Below are 14,353 nucleotides of genomic sequence, written 5' to 3' on the forward strand. Positions count from 1 at the left end.
ACAAAATTAATAGGCTAATGCCACATCGTGATTTAAACTGTTTTCCCTGGCTAATCTTCAACTCATAAAAAGCAATGTTTATTGACTGTCTTTCTTCAAGTTTCTCTTATCCACAAGCAGTAACTGCTCCCATCCCTTCTGGTCTTAATCATTAGATTTCAGAAAAAAAGAATTATCTTCCTTCACAGGTAATCTCTTTCACTAGAATTTTGGTTCTTCTTTGGATTCATTTCTAATCTATATCTAGAAGCCTTCTCTGTTGACTCACCCTAGTTGACCACAAAGATTTTCATCTCCTCCCTACCTTAACAAAAACTTTGTAACTCTATTATCCTACCTTTTTGTCCTTAATATTTTTTTTTCCTCAGACAGAGGTTCTAAGAAATTGTTTACTATTTGGGTTACATTTAATCATCACCCACTCACTCGTTTTTAACCTCTTTCCACCCTAGTCATGCCAAGAAACTTTTCCTTTACGGTTGTGCCACAATTTCCTTAGCCTGTGCTGACTTTTTTACACAGTCCTCAATCTGGTCTTCCCAATTGCAATTCAATTTATTCTTATCTGATAGATTAATCTTTCTAATGTATAGTTTGGTAAAATCTTCTTAATGTTGAGACAGTGGAGGACAGAAGATTCTTAATGATTTTTCAATAGCTAAAGATCCAGGAATTGATGCTTTTGAACTGATCATGTTGGAGAAAACTCTTGAGAGTCCCTTGGATTACAAGGAGCTCAAACCAGTCAACCCTAAAGGAGATCAGCCCTCAACCCTGAATATTCACTGGAAGGACTGATGCTGAAGCTGAAACTCTAATACTTTGGCCACCCGATGCAAGGAACTGACTCCATGGAAAAAGCCCTGATCCGGGGGAAGATTGAAGGCAGAAGGAGAAGGGGACGACAGAGGATCAGATAGTTGGATGACATCACTGACTCGATGGATATGAATTTGAGCAAAGCTCCAGTGATTGGTGATGGACAGGGAAGCCTGGTGTGCTGCAGTCCATGGGGTCGCAAAGAATCAGACACAACTGAGCAACTGAACTGAACTGAACTGAAAGAACCAGGTGTATGTTTCTTCCCCTAAATAAGCTTTATCATGATTAACTATTCTTAACACTTCTGTTTAGCAAAACCATTAAAATTCTATAAGGCATTCACGTATCTTCCTCAAAATTTACCATCCCTTTTGTGTAAGACAGTATCTTTCAAACATCTTTAACTATGATCTACAGTGAGACATACATTTTAAGTTGTGACCAAGTATCCACAAAATTATACACATGTACTTTATATCAGTATCACATAAATCTACACAATTTTCAGGACATAATGACACTCTGTAACTTTGTATAGGTAAATCATGATCCATTAAACTTATTTCATCACCCAGTAATGAAGTGCAACCCACTGTTTAAACACCCTGGTCTAGATCATCTAAATCTGTTCTCTTTTTCTAGATTTGATTCAGTTGTATACTTCATTAAGCCACTCATTCATTCCATTCAAGAAGACAAGTAGTAATCCCAGTTGGAAGTCAGGCATTTCTGTATGCACTGGAAACAAAATGACAATGACTTTCAAACAAGCCCCCCTCACCCCACCTCAGGGAGTTGGCCATGTCCACCCTCAAAGGATAACAAAGTATTATCTATTCTAACCATTTCACAGTTATATCATGTGCCTTTATATTTCCTCATCTTTTATTTCTAAATTCCATCTCCACAAGTAGACAGTGATATCCTCCAAGAGAAGAATTTTAATTATGAATATTGCCTTCTGGACCATCACAAGGTAAGGGGAACAATACAGTAAGGGCAAAAAAACCACTGAGTGCAATCCTTAGCTCATCACTTACCAATCTGCAAGTTCAGGCCAGTCACTCAACTTCTCTCAAATGCAGTTTTCTCATCTGTAAAATGAGAGGGTGGAGCCACATAAGCAGTTTTCAAATTTTACTGCACAAAATCTCCAGGACTCAGTGGAGATTCCAAAGTGTGACAATAAAGGGTCTTTACTCAGAAGAGAGGATCCCTGTCTCCTGCCTCAAGTAGAGCTTACAATTTTGTTTTAAAAAGAGTCTTAATGCTTTAAAAGAAAAGTCAGTTTGCTAAACCCCAAGATTTTGCAATCACGTGCTCATCTTGTCCATAGTTCAAGGAAGAATAAGGTAGGAAGAAAAGAGGGACTGCAGGAGGGAGAGAGGAAAGAAGAGAAAATAGTTTTAACAGAGGGTGAACTACTATGTTTCAGGAACTATATTAGGATTGGCATAAATGCTACCTTATTTTTTTCTATTCAACAATTTCACAAGGTAGGGATTTATTAGGCCCCTTTTGCACACAAGGAAAATGAAGTTCAGAAAGGTCAGAAAACTTGATCAGGTACCTAATATAGAAACAGTGAGGCCAGAATCTATTCTTCTTCCATCATTTCAAGTTTCCCTTAAAGGAAGCTAACACAGATATTACATTTGTTTTTTAAGTGTTTTAAAAACTTTCTTTAGATTTCATCTGACTGGATCCTCACAACTTTGAGGAATATACTTCAGCATTATCCTTATTTTGCCAATTAGGAAATCATGCTTCAGAGGAATGAAAGTGATCTGCTTAAAACTGAATTCAACAGGGGCGAAGATGGAATGAAATAGCTGAATTCATATTCTGTGCTCTTTCCATACACCAAATTGCCTCCTTTAAAAGAGACAGAAATAGGGAAACAATAAGAGGGAAGGAGGCAGAAAGGATGGGACAGGTGGAGAATTACAATTCCACTGCTTACTTAAGATGGCTAGTGAATCAGATAATTTAATGGAAAGCACCTTGAAAAATCTGAATCACTGTATCAATGTGTCATCTTTATTAACTATTCGTACAATGTGCATTAAAGATGACATTTTATATGTTGGTAAAACTCCATGTGGTAATTGCAAATATATAAGAGCTATGTAATGAATTAATTACTTAGACATACAATAGAAACTCATATAAAAGAGGGACAATCTGACACTCTCGAGATTATGATACAAGAATTGGTTACCTATGCTTGCTTTCTGTTCATGATATACAGTCCATACTGGCAGTAGAATAATTCAAATTTTCAATTTTTCTTGGATTTCATCACAAACTCAATCAAAGCATGAAAGTCAGTATTTTAATATCCTTGCACCATGTGAAAAATAATAGCATGCTCTACTACCTGAACTCTTAGAGCATTTTTTATTTTGATTGTCTTCCCATTATACTGAGAGACTGTCAGGACTTTATCAGGAAGATCATCCAAACAAACTAGAACATTATTAAGGTTCCAGCAGCGCAGTAACTCACTGAATGTATGAGTGATTAAAAGCCATACAGTTGTGACAAGGACCATAAGGAGATCAGACAAAGACGCTACATGTCTTTAAAAGGGAAAAAAAAAAAAGAGGACTAGAATGATTTAACCCCTTGTCTCGTCTACCAGTACTAAAGCTGCAGTATTATTTGATCAATATTTAAAGCCTTGTGTGACTTGATTCCTTACAGCAAACAATTTCCAAAGGTCAAAACAGGAAAATACAATTAGCACAGAATCACAGCATACCTACTGGCTTGTCGAGTTGCCAGCATTCCAAAAATCATATTTAACATATAACATGATGCTGTGACATTAGTAAAACATTACTGCCTTTGTAATTTATCACTGACTACAGTTACACTTTTTTTATTTCATTGAATTATTTGTACTTAGAAATATATTCCCATTTCATTTGACATTCAGAAAACTATGAACTAAATACTTCCTACTTGCCGGACATTGCATTGTTCATGGGAAATACGGTGGAAGCTGAGAATAGATGCTCTTTGGAGGAATGAACAATTCAGGGTAAGAGAGAAAGAGCTAAATTAATTTTTAAAATAGAATATAATTGAAAAAATGCCTATGCCATATAGTTAAGTAAACCAATCTTTAAAAACAAACACAGTACCAAAATGTTAACTGTATTTTCTTAAGCAGAGAATGGTGATTGTTATAGACTTTATTTTTTTCTTTACATTATATATGTCACTTTATTTTTATAGAGTCTTTTTTCTTAATACTTTTATAGTCTAAAGTAAAGAATCCAAGAAAGAAATTCTTTAATGGATATTTGGGTAGAATGCTATGAAAACCCCAGAAGACCCGTGACCGTGAGTCAGGCAAAGCCTGAGGGCAGAAGTGACATATAAACTGGTTCTGGAAGGTGAATTGGGGTTTACTAAGTAGAGGAGACAGTAGATGATGGTCAAGGACATGAGAGAATCATCCAGAAGGTTTAGAAGTCAGTATTCCACATAGTTTGAGTGGCAGATAGAGAGGAGGTGGAAGCTGGAGGTTCCCCAGGTAAGAGATCAAATTCTAAAGAGCTCTATGTATGCAGATGCTATCCTAGAAACCTTCAGATTTCGGTCAATGCAGAGCCAGGGTCCTAGCAGTTGAGGCCTCCAAATGTGGGACACTCCCAGATTCTTTTCTGTAAGGTGCTTTGGGCACCAAACATCTGTGAGGAAAAACTCTTGATTAAAGATGAAAACTTCGAATGGAGTAAAAATGGAGTGAGGGGATTTGAAAGGTGCACTGAGTTGGAACCAACAGGATCTGTTCACCAGGGATGCTAAAGAAGAAAAACTTGAAGATCACAGAGAGATCTGGTGATGGGAAATTAAAGAGCAACATAATTAATATAAGTGAAGAACTGATGAAATAATAGCGCATACTGAGGATAAGGTCTCTGAAGAATATTGGCTGGACAATTTGAAACACAGATCTTATATTCATGAGGCAGTCTGAAGACCTTTCCCATTTAATTTTCACCACTACTAAGGTAAAGTGACTAAGGGCTTCCCTGGTGGCTCAGCAGTAAAGAATCCACCTGCCAAGGCAGGAGACACGGGTTCAGTCTCTGGGTTGGAAAGATACCCTGGATAAGGAAATGGCAACCCATTCCAGTATTCTTGCCTGGAAAATTACACGGTCAGAGAACACTGGCGGCCTACAGTCCACAGGGTTTACAAAAGAGTCGGACACGATTTAGTTACTAAACAACAAAGAAAATAAGTAACACTTTTAATCTTGTAAGTGAAACTCTTTAAAAATTCTTGTGAAGTTTCTGATAACAGCAAAACAAACAAAAAGGCATATGCATCAAGAATACTTGTATTTCTATTCATATACTTGCCTCCTGATATAAATTGGATTATTGTCCCAATTATTCGGTTTCTTACACTTGGATCTTACACCCTGTGCTGTTTAATTTTACAGTGCCTCCCACTGTGGGGGAGATATACTTCCTCACCCCACTCATGTTGGACTTGGCCATGCAATTGCTTTGACTAATAGAATGTTAGTGGACATAGTGTAACAGAAACTTTAACTGATGGCATGGCTTGGCTTGCTCTCTCTTGCACCTATGATCTTCCACAAAAAGAAAACATGCCACTCTTCTACTGCTCCTTCAGCCTGGACCTCAGGCCTGAAACCTAACCAGAAGCCCGAAGTGTAGACTTAACCCAAGGGAGCCTCACCTAGATCAGCCACTTTACACCCCCAGGAGTGTAAAAATATATAAAACAAGAATAAGTCACTGAGCATTTTCTGATTTTGTACTGTAATAATAGCTGATTAGTACAGCTTTTCCTTTACCTCCACGTAAAAAAAACGAAGGTTGTTTTTTTTTTTTCTCCCCTTAATATTTTGGTAAAGACTCTGCCTCCAATGTAGGAGACCTGGATTCAATCCCTGGATCAGGAAGATCCCCTGGAGAAGGGAATGGCAACCTACTCTAGAATTTTTGCCTGGAAAATCCCATGGAAGGAGGAGCCTGGTGGGCTACAGTCCAAAATGTAGTTTGGATATGACTAAGTGACTAACACACATGTAAAATCATAATATACCTGTTAAGATATATATTATGTGAAACAATCCCATGCAGAAAACCCCGAAAGTTTGAAGATAATACCAGCACATAAAGGTATACATCATGTTCATGAATAAGATTACTCAAAAATCAGGGCTTTTACCTCTTTGCAAATTAATCAACAAAGTTATAACATTTACAATGAAAATGCAAGCATGATATTTTTGTGAATATCAATAAGGTCATTCTAAGTATTTTTAAGTTCATTCTAAGTATACAGTATTGAAAAGAATAAGATTAGCTAAGACAGTCTTGAAGACAATATCTTATTTGATTTTATGCATAAATAGTATTTTTATAGTTTAAAAATTAATATAAATTTAAAAATATAAATAATTACAGAACTAGAAAGAGACCTTAAAGATTAAACATACAATAACCAAAACATAAAATGCACCTGAAGACTAAAAAGTAAGCAACAAAATATTTTTTATGCAAAGATTAAAAGTGGAAAAGGAATAAAAGACAGGAGATGAAAACTAATCTAGGACATCCAGCTAATAGAGATGAGAATGAGAAAATAAAAACAAAGAAATGGGAAAAAAGAAATCATTAAAGAAAAAACTAGAAAATATCCCCAGATTAAAACAAGACAATAAGTTTCAAAATTCAACAGGCCTATGGGGATTCAAATGCCATGAGTGAGAAAAGGCCCACATCCATATCCTTTTGAAATTTTGGGCTATTGCATTCTGAGACTGATAGAAAAACATGTAGAGCTTCACATGGGAAATTTTCAGGGGGGAAAAAAAACTTCTGAGACTTTAAGGGGAAAAATGAAATAAGGATAAGGTAACAAAATTGGAGAAGGAAATGGCAACCCACTCCAGTGTTCTTGCCTGGAGAATCCCAGGGACTGGGGAGCCTGGTGAGCTGCCGTCTATGGGGTCGCACAGAGTCAGACACGACTGAAGCGACTTAGCAGCAGCAGCAACAGCAAATTAAGCAAAACAAAACACAATTCAGGATTAAAAATAAACCTGTAGGGAAAAGTTAAGGCCCAGATATAAAGCAAATGTATATTTGGAATGATGTCAAGCAATGGACTTAAAAAATAGACAGAAAAGAGAGTCTATGTGGACACGGTGAACTTTTTTCCAAGTGTGTCCTGGGCTTCCTGGCACTGGCCTCTATCTAAGAACACAGCACACCAGTTGTGACTTGGTGTTACACAATGTTTATGGAGTGCCAACACTGTTTAAAGGGCTTCCCTGATAGCTCAGTTGGTAAAGAATCCACCTGCAAAGCAGAAGACCCCAATTTGATTCCTGGGTGGGGAAGATCATTAGAGAAGGGATAGGCTACCACTCCAGTATTTCGGGCTTCCCTTGTGGCTCAGCTGGTAAAGAATCCACCTGCAATGCAGGAGGCCTGGGTTCAATCCCTGGGTTGGGAAGATCCCCTGGAGAAGGGAAAGGCTAGCCACTCCAGTATTCTGCCTGAAGAATCCCAGGGTTGCAAAGAGTCAGGGAAGCCCAAGAATACTGGAGTGGGTACCCTATCCCTTCTCCAGCAGATCTTCCCCATCCAGGAATGGAATCGGGGTGTACCAACTGAGCTATCAGAGAAACCCAGAAAGACAGGACTGATCAACTTTCACTTTCAACACTGTTTACACATTTATACATTTCCATCATTTAGTCAACATGTTTTTTAAAAAAAGACAGTCATAGAAAGAATATAAATATAAACACCTTGACAATATAAAAGTCAAGCTGACTAAAAACATTAGCCTGAGGGGGAAGGAGAAGTGGAGAGCTGGGTAGAAAGTGAACAGTATAGATTTGTTGGAAAAAAAAAAGAAATAAACGTTTACCAACATTATTTTGAGTTATAAATTAATTGATAGAAAAACAAAACTAAAAATATAAATGTCAAATATTGAGAGGAAGGACAAAGAAAGGTGGGATAAGCGAAGTGAGACAGATCCTCAAGTTTCACATCAGAAGTCAAGAATATCAGTTCAAAGTTGATGGTCGTGTGATCAAGAATTGCGGAGTAGCAGTCCAGAGGAAAACAACTTAAAATCCACAGGTAGGAATTAACCTCTGAGAACATGATTAGAGTGAGGGAATGATAAGGCAAAAACAGTACTTGCCTTATAACTCTCCTAAAACATGAGATTGTGATTTATCTTAATAAAATATTTTTAAAAGACTGACACATTTCCTCTGAAACTACTAGCTATACACTTACAATAACAAACAATAAGAAAACTTCATCTTAAAAAGCTAAGTACCTAAAATGGGATGAGATAAAGCTATCATCAGGTTAATGAATTAATTCAAAATGCCCAAATTTAATATTATAGTAAAAAAACAAAGCAGGCTTCAATACTAAAAAAAAGAGAGAGAGAGAATATCGAGCAGCAGCAAATTATTTGTAGACCATCTACCAGCTAACTGTTTAAATAGGCTTTCAGTTGTTATAAGGGCTTCTCTGGTGGCTCAGATGGTAAAGAGTCTGCCTGCAATGCAGGAGACCTGGTTCCATCCCAGGGTAGGGAAGATCCCCTGGAGAAGGAAATGGCAACCCACTCTAGTATTCTTGCCTGGAGAAATCCATGGACAAAGGAGCCTGGCAGGCTACAGCCCATGGGATCACAAAGAGTCAGACACGACTGAGAGACTAACACACACACCCACACCAGTTGTTATAAGGATAAACTTTGGTATAATTTCAGTTCAGTTCAGTTCAGTTCAGTTGCTCAGTCGTGTCCGACTCTTTGCGACCCCATGAATCGCAGCACGCCAGGCCTCCCTGTCCATCACCAACTCCCGGAGTTCACTCAGACTCACATACATCGAGTCACTGATGCCATCCAGCCATCTCATCCTCTGTCATCCCCTTCTCCTCCTGCCCCCAATCCCTCTCAGCATCAGGGTCTTTTCCAATGAGTCAGCTAATTTACCACCATACAATTCCAAAGAAATGGTACTAAGAGATTTGTCTCAGGTTGTAAGGTAGTCAATGATGGAATAGGAATTTTTCTGAAATAAACCACTTCATTATATACATATTATATACTATATTCATAGTACATAGTACATAGTATATACATATTATATACTATCATCATTTTAGTGATCATTAATCTTGCTGATTATTATTTGGGACTACATGGAACAACAGACTGGTTCCAAATAGGAAAAGGAGTACGTCAAACTGTATATTGTCACCCTGCTTATTTAACTTATATGCAGAGTACATCATGAGAAACGCTGGACTGGAAGAAGCATAAGCTGGAATCAAGATTGCCGGGAGAAATATCAATAACCTCAGATATGCAGATGACACCATCCTTATGGCAGAAAGTGAAGAGGAACTAAAAAGCCTCTTGATGAAAGTGAAAGAGGAGAGTGAAAAAGTTGGCTTAAAGCTCAACATTCAGAAAACGAAGATCATGGCATCCAGTCCCATCACTTCATGGGAAATAGATAGGGAAACAGTGGAAACAGTGTCAGACTGATTTTTGGGCTCCAAAATCACTGCAGATGGTGACTGCAGCCATGAAATTAAAAGACACTTTCTCCTTGGAAGGAAAGTTATGACCAACCTGAATAGCATATTCAAAAGCAGAGACATTACTTTGCCAACAAAGATCCATCTAGTCAAGGCTATGGTTTTTCCTGTGGTCATGCATGGATATGAGAGTTGGACTGTGAAGAAAACTGAGCGCCGAAGAATTTATGCTTTTGAACTGTGGTGTTGGAGAAGACTCTTGAGAGCCCCCTGGACTGCAAGGAGATTCAACCAGTCCATTCTGAAGGAGATCAGCCCTGGGATTTCTTTGGAAGGAATGATGCTAAAGCTGAAACTCCAGTACTTGGGCCACCTCATGTGAAGAGTTGACTCATTGGAAAAGACTCTGATGCTGGGAGGGGTTGGGGGCAGGAGGAGAAGGGGACGACAGAAGATGAGATGGCTGGATGGCATCACCGACTCCATGGACGTGAGTCTGAGTGAACTCCGAGAGTTGGTGATGGACAGGGAGGCCTGGTGTGCTGCGATTCATAGGGTCGCAGGGAGTCGGACCCGACTGAGCAACTGAACTGAACTGAAGTTATAATATCAAAGTATTAATTTTAAAATACTGCAGTACATTTATCTAGATTTACTTTAGCTTCCATGGTAGGCAAGATAATGACCTTTTGAAGACACTCTAATCCCTGAAAGCTATGATTATATTACCTTACATGGCACAGTGACTGCAGATGTGATGTGCGTTAGTTTCTCAGTCGTGCCCAATTCTGTGTGACCCCATGGACTTTAGCCTGCCAGGCTCCTCTGTCCATGGGATTTCCCAGGTAAGAATACTGGAATGTTTGCCATGCCCTCCTCCAGGAGATCTTTCAACCAAGGGACTGAACCCAAGTTTCCTGCACTACAGGGAGATTCTTTACCATCTGAACCACCAGGGAAGCCCTTGTGAAGCAGAAATGATGAGGAATCTTTAAATAAGGAGATTATCCTAGATAATCTGGGTGGGCCTAATGTAGTTATAAGAGTTCTTTTTTAAAAAGTCTTTATTTTATATTGGAATATAGCCAGTTAACAATGTTGTTTCAGGTGGACAACAAAGTGACTCAGCCATACATGTATCCATTCTCCTCCAAACTCCCCTCCCATCCAGGCTGCCACCTACCACTGAGCAGAATTCCCTGTCCTATATAGGCAGGACCTTGCTGGTTACCCATTCTAAATATAGCAGAGTGTACATGTCGATCCCAAACTCCCTAAATATCCCTTCTCCCTATTCTTCCCCCCAGCAACCGTAAGTTTGTTCTCTGAGTCTGCTTCTATTTCATAAATAAGTGTATTTGTATCATTTCTTTTTAGATTCCACATATAAGGGGTATCATATGGTATTTCTGTTCTGTCTGACTTCATTCACCATGACATTCTCTATGTGCATCCATTTTGCTTCAAATGGCATTATTTCATCTTTTTAATGCCAGAGTAATATTCCAAGAGTTATTAAAACATGCGACAGGGAGACAAGAGAGTCCAAAAAGAAGATGTAATGACAGGAATAAAGGTTAGAGTTATGGGGTTGTTGGTTTTGAAGATGGAAGAAGGGACCATGAGCCAAGGAATGGAGGAGGGCCGTAGAAGCAGAAAAAGGCATGAGAATGTGTTCTCCCCTAGAGCCTCCAGAGGAATGCAGCCTTACTGACACCTCAAATCTGGTTTAGCCCCTTATGGGACTTCTGACCTCCAGAGCTGTAAAATAATAAACCTGTGCTATTTCAAGCCACTCAGATTGTGTTAACTTGTTACAATAGAATTAAGAAGCTAATACAGAATCTGCTCCAGAATCAGAAAAGATCTGGGCTTAAGCCTTTTCTCTGCTATATGATTTTGAGCAAGATTCCTAACCTCTATAAACCTCTGGCTTCTTTATCTGCAAAGGTGAATTTATAAAAGACACATATTCAAGCAAGTTTGGTGACCATTAGTCTACAGTTAGAGTTCATTAAAATATTAGTATTAAGTACTAATTGTAGAAGAAAAAAGTAAATTTTTAAGAAAAAAATAGTTGATTGCTTTTTGCTTCCAAACCCCCAAAGTTAGCTAGCTAGTGAGTCTTCATAACATATTGTCTACAAGTTGAAATATGAAGAGGGAAAACTCCTCCAATATTGAAACCACTTCATGATTTGAGCTCATTCAGTCTACTCCTTTAATATCCAGCCTCTTTGGGGAAGAGGCAATATCCTTGACTGGCTATAAATTTATGAGTGTAGTTGTTTTTATGGCTCTGAATGTAATAGAACCTAAGTAAATACTGATAAGTTCTCTATTCTTCTGAGAAGTTTCCACCCACACAATATTGTCCTATCATTGGAAATCCCCACAGTTTTGATAAGAATGAAGGTAAGAACTCTTTTATATATAACACTTGTCAATTAGAATCAGAACAACATTCATCACTTTACTTGGAAAGGCTATGGGGTTTTTAAAAACCCACTTGAAGGCTATATAATGAAATTTTGCCCTTATTGTCTTTTGAGCGACTTCAGCTGGTTTGGGAGGTTAAGGCTGGTTTTCAAGTTTATTTTTTTTCAAGCATCCTTTAACATGGTTTGCATTTATAGATTAAGTGGTAAACTGAATTAAAGGAAATAAGCATTTCCATCACCACAATCTCCCCACGTAAATAGACTAAATTTGAAACCACATTCATTTTCCAATATAAGGCTAGGTACTGTCTTCATGAACTAGGCCTGTAGGGAACTATATTAACTTCTTTCAAACCACTTAGTTACCAGTCATTTTCAGGAATTCACAGTGTTCCTGTGAATTGGAACACAGTGTTTTTAAAGAGGTTTTTTTTTTTTTTCTCAGATGCAATGTATTGATTTAACCTTTCTGTGTACAGGATCATAACAAGGCACAAGTTAATTAGTATCCAGGAGACCTCACAAAGAGGTGAATTCTCACTGAAAATCATGATCACTCTAAAAAGTATAAAATATGACTAAGGAAAAATTATTACAAAATTCCCCCAATTTTTCATAGCATATGGCTTTTTAGTTGCAAGACACCACCTATGTCATCTGTAAAACAACTCTTTAGGGAACCATTATTGATATTGACCAAAAGATCTTTCAGATCTTACATGGTTATTTTGCTGCAGCTCTAAAAAAATTTCTGCTTTGGGTGTTTCTTATCTAGAATGTGAGGATGAATTTCATACATCACCAAACAGAAAAGTCCCTGTATCCTGTATGAAGCCAATAGGTGCTCAATAAATAGTTACAGAGTTTCATACACTTATGCGGCCATATACATGTAAACACACACACACACACATTTCCTAATTTAGAGATGGGGAACTTACTCTAGACTGCTAGCACTCTGAAGACAAGTGCCGGTCAATCTCACATCAGTATCTGGATCACTCCAATGGATAGGAGGTGTTATAGACTGAATGTTCATGCTCCTGAAACTCAGATGTTGAAACCATAATCTCCATATAATGGTATTGACAGGCAAAATCTTTTGGAAGTTATTAGGTCATGAAAGTGTAATATTTATGAATGGGATTAGTGTCCTTCTAAGAAGAGGCCAGAAAACTGGCTAGTTGTCTTTCTGCCATGTAAGGATACATCAAGAAGTCAGTTGTCTGCAACCCTGAAGAGGGTTGCCGTATGCTGGACTTTCAGCCTCCAGAACTGTGAGAAATAAACGTTCATTGTTCAGTCACCCAGTCTACAATAATTTGTTAGAGCAGCCAGGAGGCTAAGACAGGAGGTTATGAATAAACAGTATATGATTAAATGTATAAATGAACAAACATTTCCTGAATGAAGATATACATGAATTAGTTACTTGATTTTTAAACAAGGACACAGCAGAGTTTATTTTTCTTTGCTAATATGAAGCCAAAGTACACAGTTCATTTATAAACACTACTACATAAGCAACATTATGAAGTAAAGACTAGAATAAATATTTTATTATCCAGAATCCCAACAAAGCAGCTATTTTTTCACACTCCCGTTGATTTCCTGATCATATTTTATATTGTTGATTTGTTTAGTGCAGGGAAATTAGAATTTTCTACATAATGAGGAAAATTCAGACACAAGTTTAAAATTTTGCACATAAACTAGGTCTTAAATTCTTGACAGGCTGCAGTGATCTCTCCTTCCTAAGAACTCATGACACTCATGAATATTATACTAGTGAGGGATGCAGTCACATACATACTGCTACAAGACACATTTGATACTATTTAGCCTACATTCTTGGAGAAGGCGATGGCACCCCACTCCAGTACTCTTGCCTGGAAAACCCCATGGACAGAGGAGCCTGGTAGGCTGCAGTCCATGGGGTCGCTAAGAGTTGGACACGACTGAGCGACTTCACTTTCACTTTTCATTTTCCTGCATTGGAGAAGGAAATGGCAACCCACTCCAGTGTTCTTTCCTGGAGAATCCCAGGGACAGGGGAGCCTGTTGGGCTGCCATCTATGCGGTCACACAGAGTCAGACACGACTGAAGCGACTTAGCAGCAGCAGCAGCAGTAGCAGCAGCCTACATTCTCTTCAATTTTATGTTATTCACCGAGCTATTGGGCTGGCTAAAATGTTCACTCTGGTTTTTCAGAAAAACACAAACTAACTTTTTGGCCAACCCAATACTATGAAGCTCCTTCTCATTAAAGAACAGGAATTATGTATCTATTTATAATGCCACCCTGCCTAGAAGTATGTGAATGATAGGCAGATGGGTAGGCAGATAGATGACAGATAGGCATATACATAGATAAACATTTGTTGAATGAACATCAAATGAATGTAGTCATTGTAAGTGGCTACAAAAAAATAATGGTAAAAATTAAAAATATGTAATATTTTATATTGTTGTATTTTGAATATAATTACTACAGCTTGTTTCATAATTTT

The 14,353-nt window shown here is 38.0% G+C and overlaps 1 protein-coding gene across 1 annotated transcript in view; it reads right to left on the minus strand.

Annotated features, from left to right (window-relative positions):
- The window catches only part of HNF4G (hepatocyte nuclear factor 4, gamma), a 137,253-nt gene that overhangs the window by 82,724 nt on the left and 40,176 nt on the right, over positions 1-14,353 (minus strand). Inside the window, exon 2 of the mRNA XM_010838866.1 lies at positions 1,863-1,916. The gene's annotated coding sequence lies outside the window, so the exon portion shown is untranslated. The remainder of the gene's footprint in view (positions 1-1,862; positions 1,917-14,353) is intronic.

This window comes from Bison bison, unplaced genomic scaffold (assembly GCF_000754665.1).
Source record: "Bison bison bison isolate TAMUID 2011002044 unplaced genomic scaffold, Bison_UMD1.0 scf7180017864106, whole genome shotgun sequence".
In the NCBI taxonomy this organism is placed as follows: Eukaryota; Metazoa; Chordata; class Mammalia; order Artiodactyla; family Bovidae; genus Bison; species Bison bison.